This window comes from Arachis ipaensis, chromosome B2 (genome assembly GCF_059453495.1).
Source record: "Arachis ipaensis isolate K30076 ecotype BB chromosome B2, ASM5945349v1, whole genome shotgun sequence".
NCBI classification, from domain to species: Eukaryota; Viridiplantae; Streptophyta; class Magnoliopsida; order Fabales; family Fabaceae; genus Arachis; species Arachis ipaensis.
In genome coordinates this window covers 42,850,322-42,874,851 of record NC_142437.1, presented here as the reverse complement: position 1 = coordinate 42,874,851, position 24,530 = coordinate 42,850,322, and the positions used below count along the sequence as shown (strand labels likewise).

The following is a 24,530-nucleotide window of genomic DNA, read 5'->3' as shown; positions in this document are numbered from 1 at the left end:
TGCTTTTTCACTAGATTTTCGCTTAAGTTTCATATAAATTTTGTTGATAAAGGAGCAAAAGCATGAAAAATGTCTGTATTAAGAAAATCTCAAGCACAAGTGAAATTTTGTTAATATACAGGGTAAATATGATGGAATAGATCACACTAAGTGAAGTTATAATTTTGAGCATTATTAGCACACTTAGTAGAGTAAAGATTATCCTGTATGTTACTTTGATACACTTGTTTGTTTGATGATAGGCTAAATAGAAGTAGAGAAGCAGAGAAAAGCAGAGTTGGAGAGCCAACGTTGATGGCAAAGTTTGAACAAATGTTGGCAATGAACCAACGCTGTAAGGAAAAATTGAAAAAGCAACGTTGGAAGGAACGTTGGAGATCCAACGTTAACCCCAACGTGCGTAACAAAGATGCCTGGAAAAAAATTGCAGCCACGCGTACGCGTCCTTGATGAAGAGGTGGCAAACCACGCGTACGCGTAACCTACGCGTACGAGTGAGTAGTGAAAAATGACAAGCCACGCGTGCGCGTCACCAGCGCGCACGCGTGAAAAGGCCAACGTTGGAGGTAACGTTTGGGAGGAAACGCTGGGTCCAACGTCTGCGATGTCATCCTTGGGCAAAAATTTGGTATGACGCGTACGCGTGGGTCATGCATACTGATAATTGAGATTTGCTCGATGGTCTAGATTTTCTTCTTATAGAAAAGAATTACTTCGTTGTAAGCATAGCTCCAAACTAACAAACAATTCTCACATAAAAAATTTTGGTTGTCACAAGGAACAAACCCTAAATAAGAAATAAGTGAAGTATTTAGACTCCGAGTCATTTCACAAGGAATTGCAATGAAGTGTATGCTTATTGGCTATGAAAGGGGCAAGTGGGTTTGATTGATAAAGGGCAAGAAATTAAATGTGCAAGAAAGGTAAATCAAGCAAGCAATTAAAGAAAGCAATTAATAAGGTGAGACATTCATGGTAAGGGTTGAGAACATAGGCTTTCTATCCTAGTTATGCAATGATCAATTCATATTATTTAGTCAACTCCAACAAATGGAAGAAGGTATCGTGTCATCTTCACATAGGAAGAATGTCAAACAAGACTAGTTAATCATGTCACAATAATAAACAAGAATTTATCCTATTACGTCATCCCCGAAGGTGGAAGAAGGTATCATATTATCTTCACACTCGAAGAAAGTCTAACAAGACTAGCTAATCTCAATCCAAAGGTCCTAATCAACTCACTAAGTGAATTAGCAAGAGATTAGAGTTAATAGAAACAATACTATCTAACAACTCTAGATCACCAACATGAGTTGGGTTTTCATGACTCAAGATTGCCTAATTACTCTTTCCAAGCCAAGAATGATCAAAATCTACCCTAAAGCCCAACCAAGCATTTTGTCAAACACTTGGTGGGTATAAATGGAAAGCATGGTAAATATACAAGAATTATAAATCTACCAACTACCAATTGCAAGGAAAATAAGATCATAACTCAAATCAATAATAAAAGAACATCAAACATTAAATTGCATTAAAAGGGATCCAAATCCAACAAGAGTATCCATGAACATAAAAGAGAGCATAAAAGAAAAATTAACACTACAAACCATGAAACTCAAAGAGTAGAAGCAAGAATTCATAAAGGAAGCAAGATGAAAACATGAGATTGAACCCAGATCTAGAAGAGATTAACCTAACCTAACCTAATCCTAGAGAGAAGAGGGAGCTTCTCTCTTTAGAAACTACTCTACATGATGCTAACACTTCAAACAATTGCTCCCCCCTTGCCCAAGCTTCAATTCTGCATGAAATACACTCAGAAACAAGTTGGATTTGGGCCTGGACAGCTCAGAAATCGCCCCCAGCATTTTGCCTTTAAGTGGGTCACGTGCGAGTATCGGCACGTACGCGCCATGTGCGCGTGCGCGTCGATTGGCCATTTTCTCATCCACACGTACGCGCCATGTACGTGTACGCGTCGCCATGCGAAGCCACTTCTGCACGCGCACCTTGTACGTGTGCACGCCCATTGAAGTATTTCCAATCCTTGTTTCCTCATGCATTCTCCACTTTGTATGCTTTTCTCCTCATTTCTTCCATCCAATACTTGCCTTATGAACCTGAAATCACTCAACAAACACATCAAGGCATCGAATGGAATTAAAGTGAATTAAAATCACCAATTTAAGGGCCTAAAAAGCATGTTTTTACACTTAAGCACAAATCAAGGGAGAATTACAAAACTATGCTATTTCATTGAATAAATGTGGGAAAGGGTGATAAAATCCCCTAAATTAAGCACAAGATAAACAACAAAATTGGGGTTTATCAAACCTCCCCACACTTAAACTAAGCATGTCCTCATGCTAAAATCAAGAAAGAAGCAAAGGGTATCAACATTTATTCAATGTAAACTACCTAAATGCAACCTATCTACATGCAATCTATCTAAATGAATGCATCTACTTGGTCAAAAAAATCAATTTCCAAGGATACATGTACAAGTATAGGGGCTAAAGCAATAGCAATCAAAGCAAACCCACAATTGAATTGAATCATTGAAAGATTTTACAAGCTTGCAAGAAAAGATGATCATGGGTGGAAACATGTAATTGAGCGATCGAACCCTCACCGGATGTGTATCCGCTCTAGTTGCTCAAGTGTATAGGGTCGATTCACTCAATTCCCCCCTAATCATGCTTTCCAAGATTTGTTTTTCTTCTAACAATCAACAATTATTTAATGCATGCATACATTCATCATGAGGACTTATTCATAGGTTGTAATGGGGCTAGGGTAAAGGTAAGGATGCATATGGTCAAGTGAGCTTGAAATTTGTATCTTTGATTAGCCTAAGCTCTCACCTAACACATATAACAACCTATATAATTCTAATACACAACCTAGCTACCCATGATTCCCACTTTTTCACATCCTCATGCATTCTTTTTAATTCACATTCCATATGCATTAATTTTTATTGAACTTTACTTTGGGGCATTTTTGTCCCCTTTTTATTTCTTTTTCTCTTTTTTTTTTGTATATATTTTTTTTCTTTTATATATATATATGTTTTTTTTTCTTTTTCTTTATCATTTTTTTTCTAAAGTATATACAAACATATCAATGCATATGGTTTTACATATGGTGCATGAATATGTACCCAATTCCCAATATTTTTAACAAAAATAAAAATTACACTTTTACCTCAACTAATGTCCCAAGTTTTCCATACCCAAATGATACACACCCTCACTAGCCTAAGATAATCAAAGATCCAAATTAAGGGATATTTATTGTTTTTCACTTAGGGGTAGTGATGTGCTACAATTAAGAACAAAATGGTTAAATAGGCTCGAAATTGGCTAACAATGGTTGATGAAAGGTAGGCTATTTAGGTAAGTGAGCTGAATAAGATGATGGCCTCAATCATATAAATGCATGTATACACAAAATAATGGACATAAAGAATCAAACAAATCAAGGATTACAATCATAGGAAAAGAATGATGCACACAAGAATGAGAATAAGTGGTTATATATGATGCAACCACACAATCAAGGCTCAAAACTCACATGCTTGTGTTCTTTGCTCAAAAATCATGTTCCACAATATGAAGTTCAAGCAAGTTCTAAAAAAAATTTTTAATCAATCGGGGTGCCCTATAGATAAAAATCCTTGGAGAATCTTATTATTTGACTAAGCTTATTGTGTATATGTATGCAAAATAAGAGAATGCAACTGAAAATCCTAAAAGACCTAAAAATAAAATGCAAAAGTGTTGGGATTAAAAAATTTTCACCCAAAAGCGCTGAATGGTCGGACGACCTCCCCACACTTAAAAGTTTGCACCGTCCTCGGTACACTCAAAGATGAGTAAGGGAGTACGGCGACTCTCCGAGTTGCCACCTTCAGCTGGTAGGTCAACCGGTTGCTGCGTGTTCTTCCTTCCGCTTCCATTTTTGTTTATGGTGCATCAATCATGAAAAACAAAATAAACACCATAAGATGAAAACATACAAAAGCTAGGAAGCATGAATTGTTGGAATGAGGTAAATCACTAGAATTGAGTGGGTGAATTGGTGTGACATTAATGAGAGATAGGTATGTGGGTTCTAAAATTGTGCGCGGTTTAGAATACACACACATTAGCATAAAAAGTTATGTCACAAGTACACAAAAGAAAAATATGCACTTCACTCATTCTAGTGTGCTTGAGATACTTTAAAAGACTTGTAGGTTAGGGCAACCAAACAAGTAGTGAAGAAGCATAAAAGCATTCAAGCGAAAATCAAGCAATTGTGAAATTGGATAATGAATGGACATTGATTGCAACACCTAAGTGACATAGAGGTGGAACACATGAGTGCTATGGAACTTAGAGAAAAGAGTATAGAAGTGAAACTCAATCACATAGCAAGCATGGTCCACAAAACTTGAAAAGCTCAAAAATATATCATTAGGTAAGTGCTCGACCCGATTTTACAATTCCAAAATCTTAATGCATGAAATAGGTGATATGAACAAAGGGTCAGTCATAAGCAATCATCTCCTAAAAAAATGCATTGGCAATGTACAATTTCCTAACAATAGATGATGAATGCATGGTGGCAAAAACATGCGATTCAAAAGAGTTAATGCATGAAATAGGTGATATGAACAAAGGGTCAGTCATAAGCAATCATCTCCTAAAAAAATGCATTGGCAATGTACAATTGCCTAACAATAGATGATGAATGCATGGTGGCAAAAACATGCGATTCAAAAGAGTTAAGAAGCTTAAAGGCAATGTAACATATACTTGGTGTTCAGAAATGTTCAACATGAAAACTCAAAACCAAGTACTAAATTGTAACCTCAACAAAGGAACCCAACAATGATAATAACAACAATGATGTTAACTAACATCCTATCAATAAGCAGCAGCAGTAAACAGCATACAAGATTAGTAATCCAACACTTATAATGGAAAATAAAAATTAAATAAAAATTTAAACTTAAATAACTAACTAAAAGGAAAATGGTGTTATATGATGTTTTAAGGGTGGAAAGAAAAGAAGAGAAGAGAGAAGAAGGAAAGAAATGGAAAGAGGAGAAGAAAAGAAGGTGAGTGAAACAGGGCAATCCACGCGTGCGCATCATGTACGCGTAAGCGTGGATTGATGAAATGGCAGCGACGCGTATGCGTGAGTCACGCGTGCGCGTCGGTGGGTTATTTCGAGATCGACGCGTACCCGTGAGGTGCGTGTACGTGTGCATAGCTTTGCGCGAGAGGCACATGATAAACCCCAATTTTGTGGTTTATATTGTGTAGAATTTGGGGGGTTTAGTCAATATTTTTCACACTTATTCATAAGAATTTTATGGTTTTGTGTTCTCTTCCTAATATTGCTTCATGATGAGAATCATGCTTATTTTGCCTTAGAATTGCTATATTTTAATCCTTTTTTATTGCCATTCGATGCCGTGACATGTTGAGTGATTTCAAAATTTATAGGCCAAGGATGGCCTAGAAGAGAGAAAGAAAGCATGCACAAGAGGAAGGAACATGAAGACTTGGATTTTGGGAACTTCAGATTGGACGCACACGCGCACATCACGCGCATGCGTGGATGAGGATAGCTGGAAGCGGCGCACAAGGATGGACGCATCCGTGCAGATCAGAGAAATCCCACCAACGCGCACACGCACATGGTGCGCACGCGTGGATCACGAAAGCAATCGGCGCGCACGCACGCATAGCGCGTACGCGCAGAAGGCTGCATGGTGCACAAAATTGTGATCTCAATGGCGCCAACAACTTGGTACGCACAATTGTAATCTCAACTCTATTTCACAACTTCTCACAACTAACCAGCAAGTGCACTGGGTCATCCAAGTAATACCTTACGTGAGTAAGGGTCGATCCCAGGGAGATTGTCGGCTTGAAGCAAGCTATGGTCATCTTTTAAAATATAATTAAAACAGAAAATAAGATAGAAATACTTATGTAATTCATTGGTAGGATTTCAGATAAGCGTATGGAGATACTTGTTGCTTCTGAACCTCTGCTTTCCTATTGCCTTCATCCAATCATGCATACTCCCTTCCATGGCAAGCTGTATGATCCTCTCGGATGAAAACAATTCCATATGCGCTGTCACTGCATGACTAATCATCTGTCGGTTCCCGCTAGCATCGGAATAGGACCATTGTCCTTTTGCGCAATGTCACTTGCGCCCCACATTCGCAGGTTTAAAGCTCGTCACAGTCATCCCTTCCTAGATCCTACTCGGAATACCACAGACAAGGTTTAGACTTTCCGGATCTCAGGAATGCTGCCAATAATTCTAGCCTATACCATGAAGGTTCTAATATTAGATTAGAAACCCAAGAGATACGCACTCAAGCTATTGCAGATAGAACAGAAGTGGTTGTCAGGCACGCGTTCATAAGTGAGAATGATGATGAGTGTCACGGATCATCACATTCATCAGGTTGAAGTGCGAGTGAATATCTTAGAGAAGAAGTAGGCGTGAATTGAATAGAAAAACAGTAGTAATTGCATTAATTCATGAAGAACAGCAAAGCTCCACACCCTAATCTATGGGGTGTAGAAACTTCACCATTGAAAATACATAAGTAAAAGAGGTCTAGGCATGGCCGAATGGCCAGCCTCCATACCAAAGGTCTAAGCACTAAACGTCCAGAGATGAAAATACAATAGTAAAAGGTCCTATTTATAATGAACTAGTAGCCTAGGGTTTACAGAAATAAGTAAATGATGCAGAAATCCACTTCCAGGGCCCACCTGGTGTGTGCTTGGGCTGAGCATTGAGACTTTCACGTGCATAGGCTGTTCTTGGAGTTAAACGCCAGCTTTGGTGCCAGTTTGGGCGTTTAACTCCAATTCTGGTGCCAGTTTGGGCGTTTTATGCTAGAATTCCTTGGGCAGACTTTGAACGCCAGTTTGGACTATCAAATATCAGAAAACGTATAAACTATTATATATTGCTGAAAAGCCCCAAATGTCTACTTTCCAACGCAATTGAGAGCGCGCCAATTGGGTTTCTGTAGCTCCAGAAAATCCACTTCGAGTGCAGGGAGGTCAGAATCCAACAGCATCTGTAGTCCTTTTTCAGCCTCTGAATCAGATTTTTGCTCAGGTCCCTCAATTTCAGCCAGAAAATACCTGAAATCACCGAAAAATAGACAAACTCATAGTAAAGTCCAGAAATGTGATTTTTAAATAAAAACAAATAAAAATATAATAAAAAGTAATAAAAACATACTAAAAACTATGTAAAAATAATGCCAAAAAGCGTATAAATTATCCGCTCATCACAACACCAAACTTAAATTGTTGCTTGTCCCCAAGCAACTGAAAACAAAATAGGATAAGAAGAAGAGAAAATACAATAAATTCCGAAAATATCTATGAAGATCAGTCTTAATTAGATGAGCGGGGCCATTAGCTTTTTGCTTCTGAACAGTTTTTGCATCTCACTTTATCCTTTGAAGTTCAGAATGATTGGCATCTATAGGAACTAAGAATTCAGATAGTGTTATTGATTCTCCTAGTTCAGTATGTTGATTCTTGAACACAGTTACTTTATGAGTCTTGGCCGTGACCCTAAGCATTTTGTTTTTCAGTATTACCATCGGATACATAAATGCCACAAACACATAACTAGGTGAACCTTTTCAGATTGTGACTCAACTTTGCTAGAGTCCCCAGTTAGAGGTGTCCAGAGCTCTTAAGCACACTCTTTTTGCTTTGGACCACGACTTTAACCGCTCAGTCTCAAGCTTTTTACTTGACACCTTCACGCCACAAGCACATGGTTAGGGACAGCTTGGTTTAGCCGCTTAGGCCAGGATTTTATTCCTGTGGGCCCTCCTATCCATTAATGCTCAAATCCTTGGATCCTTTTTCTACCCTTGTCTTTTGGTTTAAAGGGTTACTGGCTTTTTCTGCTTGCTTTTTCTTTTTTTTTTCTTTTTTTTTCTTTATTTTTTTCGCATTTTTTTCGCTATTTTTTTTCTTTATGAAAGCTTTGTATTCACTGCTTTTTCTTGCTTCAGGAATCAATTTTATGATTTTTCAGATTATCAATAATATTTCTCCTTTTTCATTATTCTTTCAAGAGCCAACTTTTTTAACATTCATAAACAATAAATTCAAAAATATGCACTGTTCAAGCATTCATTCAGAAAACAAAAAGTATTGCCACCATATCAAAATAATTAAACTATTTTAAAATTCAAAATTCATTTACTTCTCTTTCTTTTTTTTAGAAAACATTTTTCATTTAAGAAAGGTGATGGATTCATAGGACATTCATAGCTTTAAGGCATAGACACTAGACACTAATGATCATGTAATAAAGACACAAACATAGACATGACATAAAGCATAATTTTTGAAAAACAGAAAGATAAAGAACAAGGAAATTAAAGAACGGGTCCACCTTAGTGACGGCGGCTAGTTCTTCCTCTTGAAGATCTAATGGAACGCTTGAGCTCCTCTATGTCTCTTCCTTGCCTTTGTTGCTCTTCCCTCATGGCTATTTGATCCTCTCTAATTTCATGGAGAATAATGGAGTGCTCTTGGTTTTTGGTGACCCATGCATTAGTATAGAACTCTTGAACCATTAAGATTCTGACTTGTTGAACGGGGTTGGTGAGAACTTCCCAACCTCTTTTTCGAATCTCATGTCGGATCTCCGGATACTTATTCCTTTTGAGCATGAAAGGGACCTCAGGGATCACCTTCTTCTTGGCCACAACTTCATAGAAGTGGTCTTGATGGACCTTTGAGATGAATCTCTCCATCTCTCATGACTCAGAGGAGGAAGCTTTTGCCATCCCTTTCCTCTTTTTAGAGGTTTCTATGGCCTTAGGTGCCATAAATGGTTACAGAAAAACAAAAAAGCAATGCTTTTACCACACCAAACTTAGAAGGTTTGCTCGTCCTCGAGCAAAAGAAGAAAGAAGGAAGTAGAAGAAGAAGAAAATAGAGGAGATGGAGAGGTGTGAGTGGTTCGGCCAAGGAGGGGAAAGAAGTGTTTATGATGTGTGAAAATGAAGGAGGGATAAGGGGTTTATATAGGAGTGGAGAGAGGGGTAGGGTTCGTGTATTAGGGGTTGGGTGTGGGAGGAAAAGGATTTGAATTGTGAGGTAGGTGTTATGGGAAGGTGTGAAGAAGAGAGAGAGAGAGTTAAGATAGGTGGGGATCCTGTGGGGTCCACTGATCCTGAGGTGTCAAGAATTTCTCATCCCTGCACCATTTTGGCGTGTAAACGCCCCTTGGAGTGCCAATCCTGGCATTAAACGCCAAGTTGCTGCCCATTTCTGGCGTTTAACGCCAGCTTTTCTCCCCTTTCTGGCATTAAACGCCAACTTTTCTTCCCTTTCTGGAATTAAACGCCATTCTACTACCTTACTGGCGCTAGTAAGCTCATCCTCCAGGGTGTGCTATTTTCAATGCTGTTTTTGATTTTAGCTTTTGTTTTTGTGACTCCTCATGATCATAATCCAAAAGAAAACATAAAATAACAATAGAAATTTAACATAGATAAGTAAAAATTGGGTTGCCTCCCAACAAGCACTTTTTTAATGTTAATAGCTTGACAGTGGGCTCTGATGGAGCCTCAGAAACACTCAGAGCATGATGAGTCCCAATACCAAACTTAGAGTTTGAATGTGGGAGCTCTGTTTGACTCTGCATTGAGAGAAGCTTGTCATGCTTCTTCTCTATGTGTACAGAAGGAGATTCTTTAGCTTTAAACACAAGGTAGTCCTCATTCACTTGAAGGACCAAATCTCCTCTGTCAACATCAATCACAGCTTTTGCTGTGGCTAGGACGGGTCTGCCAAGGATGATGGATTCATCCTTATTCTTTCCAGTGTCTAGGATTATGAAGTCAGTAGGGATGTAAAGGCCTTCAACCTTTACCAAGACATCCTCTACAAGTCCATAAGCCTGTTTTCTTGAATTGTCTGCCATCTCTAGTGAGATTCCTATAACTTGCACCTCAAGGATCCCTAGTTTCTCCATTACAAAGAGGGGCATGAGGTTTAAACTTGACCCAAGGTCACACAGAGCCTTCTTAAAGGTCATGGTGCCTATGGTACAAGGTATTAAGAACTTTCCATGATCCTGTTTCTTCTGAGGTAATTTCAGTTAAACAAGATCATTTAGTTCATTGATGAGCAATGGGGTTCATCCTCCCAAGTCTCATTACCAAATAACTTGGCATTCAGCTTCATGATTGCTCCCAGGTACTTAGCAACTTGCTCTTCAGTAATATCTTCATCCTCTTCAGAGGATGAGTACTCATCAGAGCTCATGAATGGCAACAGTAAGTTCAGTGGAATCTCAATAGAAATCACTGCCTCTTCCTCCTCTGTGCATTCGGCCATATTGGTTATATTTATGGCCTTGCACTCTCTCTTTGGATTCTCTTCTGTATTGCTTGGGAGAGTGCTAGGAGGAGTTTCAGTAATTCTCTTACTCAGCTGACCCACTTGTGCCTCCAAATTTCTAATGGAGGACCTTGCTTCAGTCATGAAACTGAGAGTGGTCTTAGATAGATCAGAGACTGCAGTTACTAAGTTAGAGTGGCTCTGCTTAGAATTCTCTGTCTGTTGCTGAGAAGATGATGGAAAAGGTTTCCTATTGCCAAACCTGTTTCTTCCACCATTGTTATTATTGAAGCCTTGATTAGGCTTTTGTTGATCCTTCCATTAGAGATTAGGATGATTCCTCCATGAAGGATTATAGGTGTTTCCATAGGATTCTCCCATGTAATTCACCTCTTCCATTTCATGATTCTCAAGATCATAAGCTTCTTCTTCAAAGGAGGCTTCCTTAGTACTGCCTGATGTAGCTTGCATTCTAGACAAACTCTGAGAAATCATATTGACTTGCTGAGTCAATATTTTATTCTGAGCCAGTATGGCATTCAGAGTATCAATCTCAAGAACACCTTTCTTCTGAGTTGTCCCATTGTTCACAGGATTTCTTTCAGAAGTGTACATGAACTGGTTATTTGCAACCATTTCAATGAGTTCCTGGGCTTCTTCAGGCGTCTTCTTCAGATGAAGAGATCCACCAGCAGAGTTGTCCAATGACATCTTGGACAGTTCAGACAGACCATCATAGAATATGCATATGATGCTCCATTCTGAAAGCATGCCAGAAGGACACCTTCTGATCAATTGTTTGTATCTTTCCCAAGCTTCATAGAGGGATTCGCCTTCCTTCTGTCTGAAAGTCTGGACTTCCACTTTAAGCTTACTCAATTTTTGAGGTGGAAAGAACTTTGCCAAGAAGGCATTGACCAGCATTTCCCAAGAGTTTAGGCTTTCTTTAGGTTGTGAGTCCAACCAGGTTCTAGCTCTGTCTCTTATAGCAAAGGGAAAAAGCATAAGTCTGTAGACCTCAGGATTAACCCCACTGGTCTTAACAGTGTCACAGATTTGCAAGAATTCAGCTAAAAACTGATGAGGATCTTCCAATGGAAGTCCATGAAACTTGCAATTCTGCTGAATTAGAGAAACTAATTGAGGCTTAAGCTCAAAGTTGTTTGCTCCAATTGCAGGAATTGAGATGCTCCTTCCACAGAAGTCAGAAGAGGGTGCAATAAAGTCACCAAGCATCTTCCTTGCATTGTTGGCATTGTTGTTATTTTCGGCTGCCATGTCTTCTTCTTTTTCAAAAATTTCTGTTAGGTCCTCTCCAGAGAGTTGTGCTTTAGCTTCTCTTAGCTTCCTCTTCAAGGTCCTTTCAGGTTCAGGATCAGCTTCAACAAGAATGCCCTTGTCCTTGTTCCTGCTCATAAGAAAGAAAAGAAGACAAGAAAGTATGGAATCCTCTATGTCACAGTATAGAGATTCCTTGAGGTGTCAGAGTAAAACAGGAATAGAGGGATGAGGTAGGTAGATAAGAATTCGAACATATGAAGAAGGAGAGAGAGTTCGAATTGCTAATTGAGGAGGAGTGTTAGTCCTTAAATAGAAGAAGGTGAGGAGGGAAAAATTTTCGAAAATAATTTTTAAATAAAACTAAAAATTTTAAAATAATTAAAAAGAATTTTGAAAAAGTGGTTGATGGTTTTTCAAAAATTAAAAGTGAAAAAGTGGTTAGGTGATTTTGAAGAAGATTTTGAAATCAGCAATCGAAAAGATATGATTGAAAATTATTTTGAAAAAGATGTGGTTGAAAAGATATGATTGAGAATATATGATTGAAAAATAATTTAAAAAGATTTGATTTTTTATTTGAAAATCAAAGTTGATTACTTGACTAATAAGAAACTAAAAGATATGATTTTAAAGATTGAACATTTCTTAATAGGCAAGTAACAACTTGAAATTTTTGAATCAAAATATTAATTGTTAGCATTAATTTCGAAAATTATGAAAAAAATAAGAAAGAGATTTTGAAAATCAAATTTTAAAATTTTCGAAAATATTAAGAAGGAAATTGAAAAAGATATGATTTAAAAAAGATTTGATTTTGAAAAATTATGAAGATTTGAAAAGGATTTGAATTAAAAACTAATTTACCTCCCTTGTGTTGTCCTGGCGTTAAACGCCCAGAATGGTATCCATTCTGGCGTTTAACGCCCAAAATACTACCCTTTTGGGCGTTTAACGCCCAGCCAGGTACCCTGGCTGGCGTTTAAACACCAGTTTTCCTTCCTCATTGGGCGTTTTGAACGCCCAGCTTTTTCTCTGTAATTCCTCTGCTGTATGTTCTGAATCTTCAATTCTCTGTATTATTGACTTGAAAAGACATAATTTTGAATTTTTTTTGAATTTTTAATGATGAGAGAGAACAACAACAAAATGAAACTAATCATAAAAAAAAACTAAGATCAAATAAACAATGCATGCAAGACACCAAACTTAGAAATTTTCATATTAGAGACACTAACAAATTGAGAATGCACATGAGAAACAACAAAAGACACAAAACAAGAGAATTTAAAGATCAGACCCAAGAAAATAATCAAGAACAACTTAAAGATCAATGAAGAACATAATGCATGAAATTTTGTCGAAAATTTTTAAGATAATTTAAAAATATGCAATTGACACCAAACTTAAAATTTGACACTAAACTCAAACAAGAGACACAAAATTTTTTTGGTTTTTATGATTTTATAAATTTTTTTTTGTATTTTCAAAATTATTTGGAAAAAGAAAAATAAGGATTTCAAAGTGTTTAATAAGAATTCCAGGAATCATGCAATGTTAGTCTAAAGCTTCAGTCTAAAAAGATTAGACATGGCTAGCCAAGCTTCAGCAGGAGATTACATACAACAGCCAGATTGACGGGAATCAATTAGCTCATGTGATGATAAAAGCATCATCTGAAACTCTAGAATTCATTCTTAAAAATTCTGAAGTCATAGAATAGTTTATTTATTTTATTATTTTTTTTCGAAAATAAAAGTTTAAAAATAAAATAAAATTATCTAATCTGAGCAACAAGATGAACCGTCAGTTGTCCAAACTCGAACAATCCCCGGATCCTACTCGGAATACCACAGACAAGGTTTAGACTTTCCGGATCTCAGGAATGCTGCCAATAATTCTAGCCTATACCACGAAGGTTCTAATCTTAGATTAGAAACCCAAGAAATATGCACTCAAGCTATTGCAGATAGAACGGAAGTGATTGTCAGGCACGCGTTCATAAGTGAGAATGATGATGAGTATCACCGATCATCACATTCATCAGGTTGAAGTGCGAGTGAATATCTTAGAGAAGAAGTAGGCGTGAATTGAATAGAAAAACAGTAGTAATTGCATTAATTCATGAAGAACAGCAAAGCTCCACACCTTAATCTATGGGGTGTAGAATCTTTACCGTTTAAAATACATAAGTAAAAGAGGTCTAGGCATGGCCAAATGGCCAGCCTCCATACCAAAGGTCTAAGCACTAAACGTCCAGAGATGAAAATACAATAGTAAAAGGTCCTATTTATAATGAACTAGTAGCCTAGGGTTTACAGAAATAAGTAAATGATGCAGAAATCCACTTTCGGGGCCCACTTGGTGTGTGCTTGGGCTGAGCATTGAGGCTTTCACGTGCATAGGCTGTTCTTGGAGTTAAACGCCAGCTTTGGTGCCAGTTTGGGCGTTTAACTCCAATTCTGGTGCCAGTTTGGGCGTTTTACGCTAGAATTCCTTGGGCAGACTTTGAACGCCAGTTTGGGCCATCAAATATCAGAAAAAGTATAGACTATTATATATTGCTGAAAAGCCCCAAATGTCCACTTTCCAACGCAATTGAGAGCGCGCCAATTGGGTTTCTGTAGCTCCAGAAAATCCACTTTGAGTGCAGGGAGGTCAGAATCCAACAGCATCTGTAGTCCTTTTTCAGCCTCTGAATCAAATTTTTGCTCAGGTCCCTCAATTTCAGCCAGAAAATACCTGAAATCACCGAAAAATAGACAAACTCATAGTAAAGTCCAGAAATATGATTTTTAAATAAAAACTAATAAAAATATAATAAAAAGTAATAAAAACATACTAAAAACTATGTAAAAACAATGCCAAAAAGCGTATAAATTATTCGCTCATCACTGCGCGTGACCTCATTAAAGAAAATCGTGCCTGGCGATTTTTGAGACTCATCAGGCCCAAATTCAAGCTGTTTCTACATGGAAAAGACCCAAGGATGCTAGGGGGAAGGGGGGATCAATCTTTTTACACTTAGACATAATTTTAGTTAGTTTTTTGTTCTTTTGTTCTTCTAGAGAGAGAAACCATTGTTCCTCTCTAGATCTAATTTAATTTGATCTTCCCTTGTTGAATTCTGAATTAGATCTTGTTAATTACTAGTTTTAATTGTTTAATTTGAATTCTCTAGTATAATTTTGCTTAGATCTTGTGTTTGTTTTATGTTTCCTTGTTGTTTGTCATTTTATCCTCATTTCATGAATTTTGTAGATCTTGATTTGTTCTTGTTGCATTGATGATTTTCATGATTAATTGTATTGTTTGAGTGATTGTATGTTGGTAATTGTTAGTGGGTACTTGTTAGTTCTAATTTAATTGCAATTTGAATAGGTTTTTTATTAATGCTTACCATGTGTTTGATGAAATGTTTCCCTTGATTATAGGGTAGTCTTTTTTACTCTTGGCCTAGGCTAAGGGAATTGGGTAAACTTGAGTCATTGGGTCTAATGGATTTGATGATTTGGGAACCCTTAGTGGTCAATTTGATAGCCATTGACACTAGCCTACTACTAAGTTAATTAGCAGTTAGGTTGGACCTTATGGGTTAATGTTGACCAAATCATTTAACATACATCAAGTATAGAAGAAAACTTAATGAGTTTGGTTCCTCATAATTGTCAAGATATGGTTATTAGACAAGGATGGTGACCCCAATTCCCATGCTTAGCCAAGAGTCGTTTTTATCATTCATATTTGAAAACCCAAAAATCTTGATTGCTTTGTCTTAGTTATAGTTACTTGTTTAGTTTAGAATAGAATTACATTGGATGCTATTTTATGAGTTTGGAATTATTTACATTTTGCTCTAGTGGTTTGAATTAGTTTCTTGCATCTCAAGATTACTTGCTTGTTAAGATTCCTAGTTTAATTTCTTGCTCATGACTTATAACCCCGGATTTCTAACCAATGTTGAAGCACATGTTTGCCCATTCCTTGTGAGATGACCCGAGGTTTGAATACTTCGGTTACTTTTATTGGGGTTGAACTTGTGACAACTAAACTCCCTTCTAAATTTGATACTCGAGGATTGTTGTTGGGAAGAGCTATACTTGCAATGGGATTTTATTGGGAAATTCTATACCAACATAGTCCATGAGGGCCAACAAATGTTTGGCGCCGTTGCTGGGGAATGGTTGCAACATATGCCTTGATATTGGTTATGTGAATATGTGAATATTGTAGATAGTTTACTTTCTTTTAATACTTAGCTATAGTTTAGATTTCTTTTGTATGTGTGCTATGACTCCCAAGTTTGATGACTCGGTCTCAACCGAATTCTAGCTTAGCCGAGTTTGACCCTGAGATTGAAAGGACCTTGTTACACACTCGGCAAGCTAGACGGCGGTTAGATTATATGGCTAGTACTTCGGCCTCTCTTGAGGGACATACCGAATCACTAGACGGCACCGAGAGTGACTTGGAGTCCGCTACTTCCTATTCTTCTGTTGAAATTACTAATACATCTTTTTTGCATCCTACAGGTGAGCCATACATGGCGGAGCCACGACGGATCGCTTTGCATGAGCAAGGAGCTCCGAATATCATACTTCAACCTTTGCAAGCAAGGTATCCCAACCTTGATCCAAACTTTGAGTTGAAGAGTAGCTTGATAAATCTACTTCCTGAGTATCATGGGTTACCGGGTCAAGACCCCATCCAACATCTAAGAGATTTTTAAGTTGCTTGTTCTACGGCTCGAAGGCATGGAGCCGATGAGTTAGCTATTATGGTTTTTGCCTTCCCTTTTCTCTTGAAGGGCAAGCAAAGATGTGGTTTTATTCACAACTGGATGAGATTGTGACCAATTGGGATTTCTTGAGAATAGAGTTTCTAGATAAATTCTTCCTATCGGAGAAGACCGACTACATCCGGAAGGAGATTTCGGGTATAATGCAAAAGGACCAAGAGAGTTTGTATGAGTATTGGACTCGGTTTAAGAGGCTCTTAGAATCTTGTCCACATCATGGATTGAACACTCACTTGCTCATTAGCTACTTCACCGGAGGTCTTTGTGCAGAAGATAGAAGATTGCTCACCACTTCTAGTGGCGGTTCCCTTTCAAAAAACAAGACAGAGGGAGAAGCTTGGAAATTGATAAATGATGCTGCCAAGGCTACACAACATGTAAGGGTGAGAAGTAATCCTCTCAAGGGTGTGGTAGAACCATCCCCTTCTGAAGCAAGCTTAACCAAGGCGCTTGGGGACATGACCACTATCCTCACGCAAATACAAAAAGATCAAAAGGAATACTACTCCATCCAAGCCATCCAAGCCCTACCTCAAGTTGCTCAACTTGAAGGCCCTCCTAGAATTTGTGGTTTGTGCTCTAGCACCACACATTACACCGATCAATGCCATCAAATTCAAGAGGAGCATGCCATTGTCGTGGCCAATGTGAATGGTGCACGAAATTGTGATCATCAACAATGGCGCCAAAGACTTGGAGCTCTCAAACGTGAATCACACTTTGTCACAATTTCGCACAACTAACCAGTAAGTGCACTGGGTCGTCCAAGTAATACCTTACGTGAGTAAGGGTCGATTCCACGGAGACTGTCGGCTTGAAGCAAGCTATGGTCATCTTGTAAATCTCAGTCAGGCGGATTCAAATGGTTATGGAGGATTGATAATTAAAAGATGAATAAAACATAAAATAAAGATAGAGATAAAGATACTTATGTAATTCATTGGTAGGAATTTCAGATAAGCGTATGAAGATGCTTTGTTCCTCCTGAACCTCTGCTTTCCTATTTCCTTCTTCCAATCATTCATACTCCTTTCCATGGCAAGCTTTATGTTGGGCATCACCGTTGTCAATGGCTACTTCCTGTCCTCTCAGTGAAAATATTCTACGCACGCTGTCACCGCACGGCTAATCATCTGTCGGTTCTCAATCATGTTGGAATAGGATCCATTGATCCTTTTGCGTCTGTCACACACCCAACACTCGCGAGTTTGAAGCTCATCACAGTCATCCCTTCCCAGATCTTACTCAGAATACCACAGACAAGGTTTAGACGTTCAGGATCTCAGGAATGGCCGCCAATAATTCTAGCCTATACCACGAAGGTTCTAATCTTAGATTAGAAACCCAAGAGATACACATTCAAGCTTGTTTGCATGTAGAACAGAAGTGGTTGTCAGGCACGCGTTCATAGGTGAGAATGGTGATGAGTGTGACATAATCATCACATTCATCATGTTCTTGTGTGCGAATGAATATCTTAGAGAAGAAGTAGGCGTGAATTGAATAGAAAAACAGTAGTACTTTGCATTAATTCATGAAGAACAGCAGAGCTCCACACCTTAATCTATGGTGTGTAGAAACTCCACCGTTGAAAATACAAAAGTGATAATGTTTGTCATTGGCTTCGGCCCCAGAGAGGGAACACGAAGAACCAAGATGAAAATACAATAGTAAAAGGTCCTATTTATAGAGAACTAGTAGCCTAGGGTTTACAGAAATAAGTAATTAATGCAGAAATCTTCTTCCGGGCCCACTTGGTGTATGCTTGGGCTGAGAATTGAAGCTTTCACATGTAGAGACTTTTCTTTGAGTTAAACGCCAGCTTTTGTGCCAGTTTGGGCGTTTAACTCCAGCTTTTGTGCCAGTTCTGGCGTTTTGATGCCAGAATTCTTAAGCTGACTTGGAACGCCAGTTTGGGCCATCAAATCTTGGGCAAAGTATGGACTATTATATATTGCTAGAAATCCCAGGATGTCTACTTTCCAACGCAATTGAGAGTGTGCCAATTGGACTTCTGTAGCTCCAGAAAATCCACTTCGAGTGTAGGGAGGTCAAAATCCAACAGCATCTGCAGTCATTTTTCAGCCTCTGAATCAGATTTTTGCTCAGGTCCCTCAATTTCAGCCAGAAAATACCTGAAATCACAGAAAAACACACAAACTTATAGTAAAGTCCACAAATGTTATTTTTAAATAAAAACTAATAAAAACATAATAAAAACTAACTAAAACATACTAAAAATATACTAAAAACAATGCCAAAAAGCGTATAAATTATCCGCTCATCACAACACCAAACTTAAATTGTTGCTTGTCCCCAAGCAACTAAAAATCATATAGGATAAAAAGAAGAGAATATACAATGAATTCCAAAAACATCTATGAAGATCAGTATTAATTAGATGAGCGGGGCTTTTAGCTTTTTGCTTCTGAACAGTTTTGGCATCTCACTTTATCCCTTGAAGTTCAGAATGATTGGCATCTATAGGAACTCAGAATCCAGATAGTGTTATTTATTTTCCTAGTTAAGTATGTTGATTCTTGAACACAGCTACTTTATGAGTCTTGGCCGTGACCCTAAGCATTTTGTTTTCCAGTATTACCACCGGATACATAAATGCCACAGACACATGACTAGGTGAACCTTTTCAGATTATGACTCAGCTTTGCTAGAGTCCCCAATTAGAGGTGTCCAGAGCTCTTAAGCACACTCTTTTTGCTTTGGACCACGACTTTAACCGCTCAGTCTCAAGTTTTCACTTGACACCTTCACGCCACAAGCATATGGTTAGGGACAGCTTGGTTTAGCCGCTTAGGCCAGGATTTTATTTTTGTGGGCCCTCCTATTCGCTGATGCTCAAAGCCTTGGATCCCTTTTTTATTTTACCCTTGCCTTTTGGTTTAAAGGGCTATTGGCTTTTTCCGCTTGATTTTTTTTTCTTTCTTTCTCTCTCTTCTTTTTTTTTTTGCATATATATATTTTTTTCTGCAAGCTTTTCACTGCTTTTTCTTGCTTCAAAAATCAATTTTATGTTTTTTCAGATTATCAAATAACATTTCTCCTTTTCCATCATTCTTTCAAGAGCCAACAATTTTAACATTCATGAACAATCAAATTAAAAAATATGCACTGTTCAAGCATTTATTCAGATAACAAAAAGTATTGCCACCACATCAAAATAATTAATCTGTTATAAAATTCAAAATTCATGCACTTCTTTTTCTTTTTCAATTAAAAACATTTTCCATTTAAGAAAGGTGATGGATTCATTTTCATTGCTTTAAGGCATAGACACTTAGACACTAGTGATCATGTAATAAAGACACAAGCATAAATACACATAAAGCATAAAAATTCGAAAAACAGAAAATAAAGAACAAGGAGATTAAAGAACGGGTCCACCTTAGTGATGGCGGCTTGTTCTTCCTCTTGAAGATCTAATGGAGTGCTTGAGCTCCTCAATGTCTCTTCCTTGCCTTTTTTGCTCCTCTCTCATGACTCTTTGGTCTTCTCTAATTTCATGGAGGAGGATGGAATGCTCTTGGTGCTCCACCCTTAGTTGTCCCATGTTGGAACTTAATTCTCCTAGGGAGGTGTTGATTTGCTCCCAATAGTTTTGTGGAGGAAAATGCGTCCCTTGAGGCCCCTCAGAGATTTCATGATGAGGAATTTCCTCATGTCCATGAGTGGGATCTCTTGTTTGCTCCATCCTTTTCTTAATGATGGGATGAGATGAGGGAAGGCTAACCTTGCAAAGTAGAGGACTTGTCTGCCACCTTGTAAAGTTCTTCATGAACTTCTACTTCCTCCCTAATCATGATGCTATGGATCATGATAGCCCGGTCTATAGTAACTTCAGACCGGTTGCTAGTGGGAATGATTGAGTGTTGGATAAACTCCAACCATCCCCTAGCCACGGGCTTAAGGTCATGCCTTCTTAGTTGAACTGGCTTCCCTCTTGAATCTCTCTTCCATTGAGCGCCCTCTTCACAAATGTCTATGAGGACTTGGTCCAACCTTTGATCAAAGTTGACCCTTCTAGTGTAGGGGTGTGCATCTCCTTGCATCATGGGCAAGTTGAATGCCAACCTTACATTCTCCGGGCTAAAATCTAAGCATTTCCCCCGAACCATTGTAAGCCAATTCTTTGGGTCCGGGTTCACACTTTGATCATGGTTCTTGGTGATCCATGCATTGGCATAGAACTCTTGAACCATTAAGATTCCGACTTGTTGAATGGGGTTGGTGAGAACTTCCCAACTTCTTCTTCGAATCTCATGTCGGATCTCTGGATATTCATTCTTTTTTAGCTTAAAAGGGACCTCGGGGATCACCTTCTTCTTGGCCACAACTTCATAGAAGTGGTCTTGATGCACCCTTTCCTCTTTCTAGAGGTTTCTCTAACCTTAGGTGCCATAAATGGTTATGGAAAAATAAAAAGCAACGGTTTTATCACACCAAAATTAGAAGGTTTTCTCGTCCTTGAGCAAAAGAAGAAAGAAGAGAGTAGAAGAAGAAGAAATAGAGGAGATGGAGGGGGCTTAGTGTTTCGGCCAAGGGGGAGAAGTAGTGTGTATGTTGTGTGAAAATGAAGGAGTAAAGATGGGTTTATATAGGAGTGGAGAGGGGGGTATAGTTCGGCCATTTTGGGTGGGTTTGGGTGGGAATATGGTTTGAATTTGAATGGTGAGGTAGGTGGGGTTTTATGAAGGATGGAAGTGAGTGGTGAAGAGAATGGTGGGATTTGATAGGTGAGGGGTTTTTGGGGAAGAGGTATTGAGGTGATTGGTGAATGGGTGAAGAAGAGAGAGAGAGGTGGGGTAGGTGGGGATCTTGTGGGGTCCACAAATCCTGAGGTGTCAAGGATATCCCTGCACCAAGTGGCGTGCAAAAATGCCCCTTTCTGCTAATCCTGGCGTTAAACACCAGGCTGCTGCCCATTTCTGGCGTTTAACACCAGCTTCTTGCCCATTCCTGGCATTAAACGCCAGTCTAGTGCCCATTTCTGGCGTTTAAATGCCAGTAAGTTTCTCCTCCAGGGTGTTCTGTTTTTAATACTGTTTTTCCTTCTGTTTTTTCTTTTTCAATTGTTTTTTTTTACTTTACATGATCATCAACCTACAGAAAACATAAAATAACAAATAGAAATTTAACATAGATAATTAAAGATTGGGTTGCCTCCCAACAAGTGCTTCTTTAATGTCAATAGCTTGACAGTAGGCTCTCATGGAGCCTCACAGATGTTTAGAGCAATGTTGGAACCTCCCAACACCAAACTTTAGAGTTTGAATGTGGGGGTTCAACACCAAACTTAAAGTTTGGTTGTGGCCTCCCAACACCAAACTTAGAGTTTGACTGTGGGGGCTATGTTTGACTCTGTATTGAGAGAAGCTCTTCATGCTTCCTCTCCATGGTTACAGAGGGATATCCTTGAGCTTTAAACACAAGGGATTCTTCATTCACTTGGATGATCAATTCTCCTCTATCAACATCAATTACAGCTTTTGCTGTGGCTAGGAAGGGTCTGCCAAGGATGATGGATTCATCCATACATTTCCCAGTCTCTAGGATTATGAAATCAGCAGGGATGTAGTGGCCTTCAACCTTTACCAAGACATCCTCTACAAGTCCATAAGCCTATTTCCTTGAATCGTCTGCCATCTCTAGTGAGATTCTTGCAGCTTGTACCTCAATGATCCCTAGCTTCTCTATTGCAGAGAGAGGCATGAGGTTTATACTTGACCCTAGGTCACACAAAGCCTTCTCAAAGGTCATGGTGCCTATGGTACAAGGTATTGAGAACTTTCCAGGATCTTGTCTCTTCAGAGGTAATTTCTGCCTAGTCAAGTCATCCAGTTCTTTGGTGAGCAAGGGGGGTTCATCCTCCCAAGTCTCATTACCAAATAACTTGGCATTTAGTTTCATGATTGCTCCAAGGTACTTAGCAACTTGCTCTTCAGTAACATCTTCATCCTCTTCAGAGGAAGAATACTCATCAGAGCTCATGAATGGCAGAAGTAAATTCAATGGAATCTCTATGGTCTCAGTGTGAGCCTCAGATTCCCATGGTTCCTCATGAGGGAACTCCTTGGAGGCCAGGGGACATCCAGTGAGGTCTTCCTCAGTGGAAATCACTGCCTCTTCTTCCTCTCCAAGTTCGGCCGTGTGGGTCATGTTGATGGCCTTGCACTCTCCTTTTGGATTCTCTTCTGTATTGCTTGGAAGAGTACTAGGAGGGAGTTCAGTAACTTTCTTCCTCAGTTGACCTACTTGTGCCTCCAAATTTCTAATGGAGGACCTTGTTTCAGTCATGAAACTTTGAGTGGTTTTAATTAGATCAGAGACTACAGTTGCTAAGTCAGAGTGGCTCTGCTTAGAATCCTCTGTCTGTTGCTGAGAAGATGATGGAAAAGGCTTGCTATTGCTAAACCTATTTCTTCCACCATTACTGTTGTTGAAGCCTTGTTGAGGTCTCTGTTGATCCTTCCATGAGAGATTTGGATGATTTCTCCATGAAGAATTATAGGTGTTTCCATAGGGTTCTCCCATGTAATTCACCTCTTCCATTGCAGGGTTCTCAGGGTCATAAGCTTCTTCTTCAGAGGAAGCTTCCTTAGTACTGACTGATGCAGCTTGTATTCCAAACAGACTCTGAGAAATCATATTGACTTGCTTAGTCAATATTTTGTTCTGAGCCAATATGGCATTCAGAGTATCAATCTCAAGAACTCCTTTCTTCTGATTTGTCCCATTATTCATAGGATTCCTTTCAGAGGTGTACATGAATTGGTTATTTGCAACCATTTCAATGAGTTCCTGAGCTTCTGCAAGCGTCTTCTTCAGATGAAGAGATCCTCCAGCAGAGCTGTCCAATAACATTTTGGACAGTTCAGACAGACCATCATAGAAGATACCTATGATGCTCCATTCTGAAAGCATGTCAGAAGGACACCTTCTGATCAATTGCTTGTATCTTTCCCAAGCTTCATAGAGGGATTCACCTTCCTTCTGTCTGAAGGTTTGGACTTCCACTCTAAGCTTGCTCAATTTTTGAGGTGGAAAGAACTTTGCCAAGAAGGCATTGACTAGCTTTTCCCAAGAATTCAAGCTTTCTTTAGGTTGTGAATCCAACCATGTTCTAGCTCTGTCTCTTACAGCAAAAGGAAAAAGCATAAGCTTGTAGACCTCGGGATCAACCCCATTAGTCTTGACAGTGCCACAGATTTGCAAGAATTCAGCTAAGAATTAATGAGGATCTTCCAATGGAAGTCCATGAAACTTGCAATTCTGTTGCATTAGAGAAACTAATTGAGGCTTAAGCTCAAAATTGTTTGCTCCAATGGCAGGGATAGATATGCTTCTCCCATAGAAGTCAGGAGTAGGTGCGGTAAAGTCACCAAGCACCTTCCTTGCATTGTTGGTATTTTCGGCTGCCATGGCTTCTTCTTGTTTGAAAAGCTCTGTTAGGTCCTCTAGAGAGAGTTGTACTTTAGCTTCTCTCAGCTTTCTCTTCAAGGTCCTTTCGGGTTAAGGATCAGCCTCAACCAGAATGTCTTTGTCCTTACTCCTGCTCATATAAAAGAGAAAAGAAGAAAGTATGGAATCCTCTATGTCACAGTATAGAGATTCCTTGAGGTGTCAGAGGAAAAGAAAAATAGAAGGAGGAGGTAGAAAGAGAAGAATTCGAACTTATCAAGAAGGATAGAGTTCGAATTGCACCTTGAGGAGGAGTGTTAGTCCCTTAAATAGAAGGATGTGAGAAGAGGGAAAGAATTTTCGAAATTAAAGTAAAAGATTTTTAGAATAATAAAAAGAAATTTGAAAATTTGATTGAGATTTTCAAAAATTAAGATTGGGAAAGAAATTAAGTGATTTTGAAAAAGATTTTGAAATTAGAAATTAAAAAGATATGATTGAAAATAGATTTTGAAAAAGATGTGATTGAAAAGATATGATTGAGAAGATATGATTGAAAATCAAATTAAAAAGAGAAATTTTTAAAATTAAAGTTGATTACTTGACTAACAAGAAATTAGAAG

General features: G+C 38.5%; 1 non-coding gene across 1 annotated transcript; it reads left to right on the top strand.

The window, feature by feature from the left end:
- The first annotated feature begins 23,424 nt into the window (after window positions 1-23,424).
- LOC148573767 (small nucleolar RNA R71) lies at window positions 23,425-23,532 on the top strand. Its single transcript, XR_015906032.1, has one exon. It is a non-coding gene; the product is annotated as a small nucleolar RNA R71 (small nucleolar RNA).
- The last annotated feature ends 998 nt before the right edge of the window (window positions 23,533-24,530 follow it).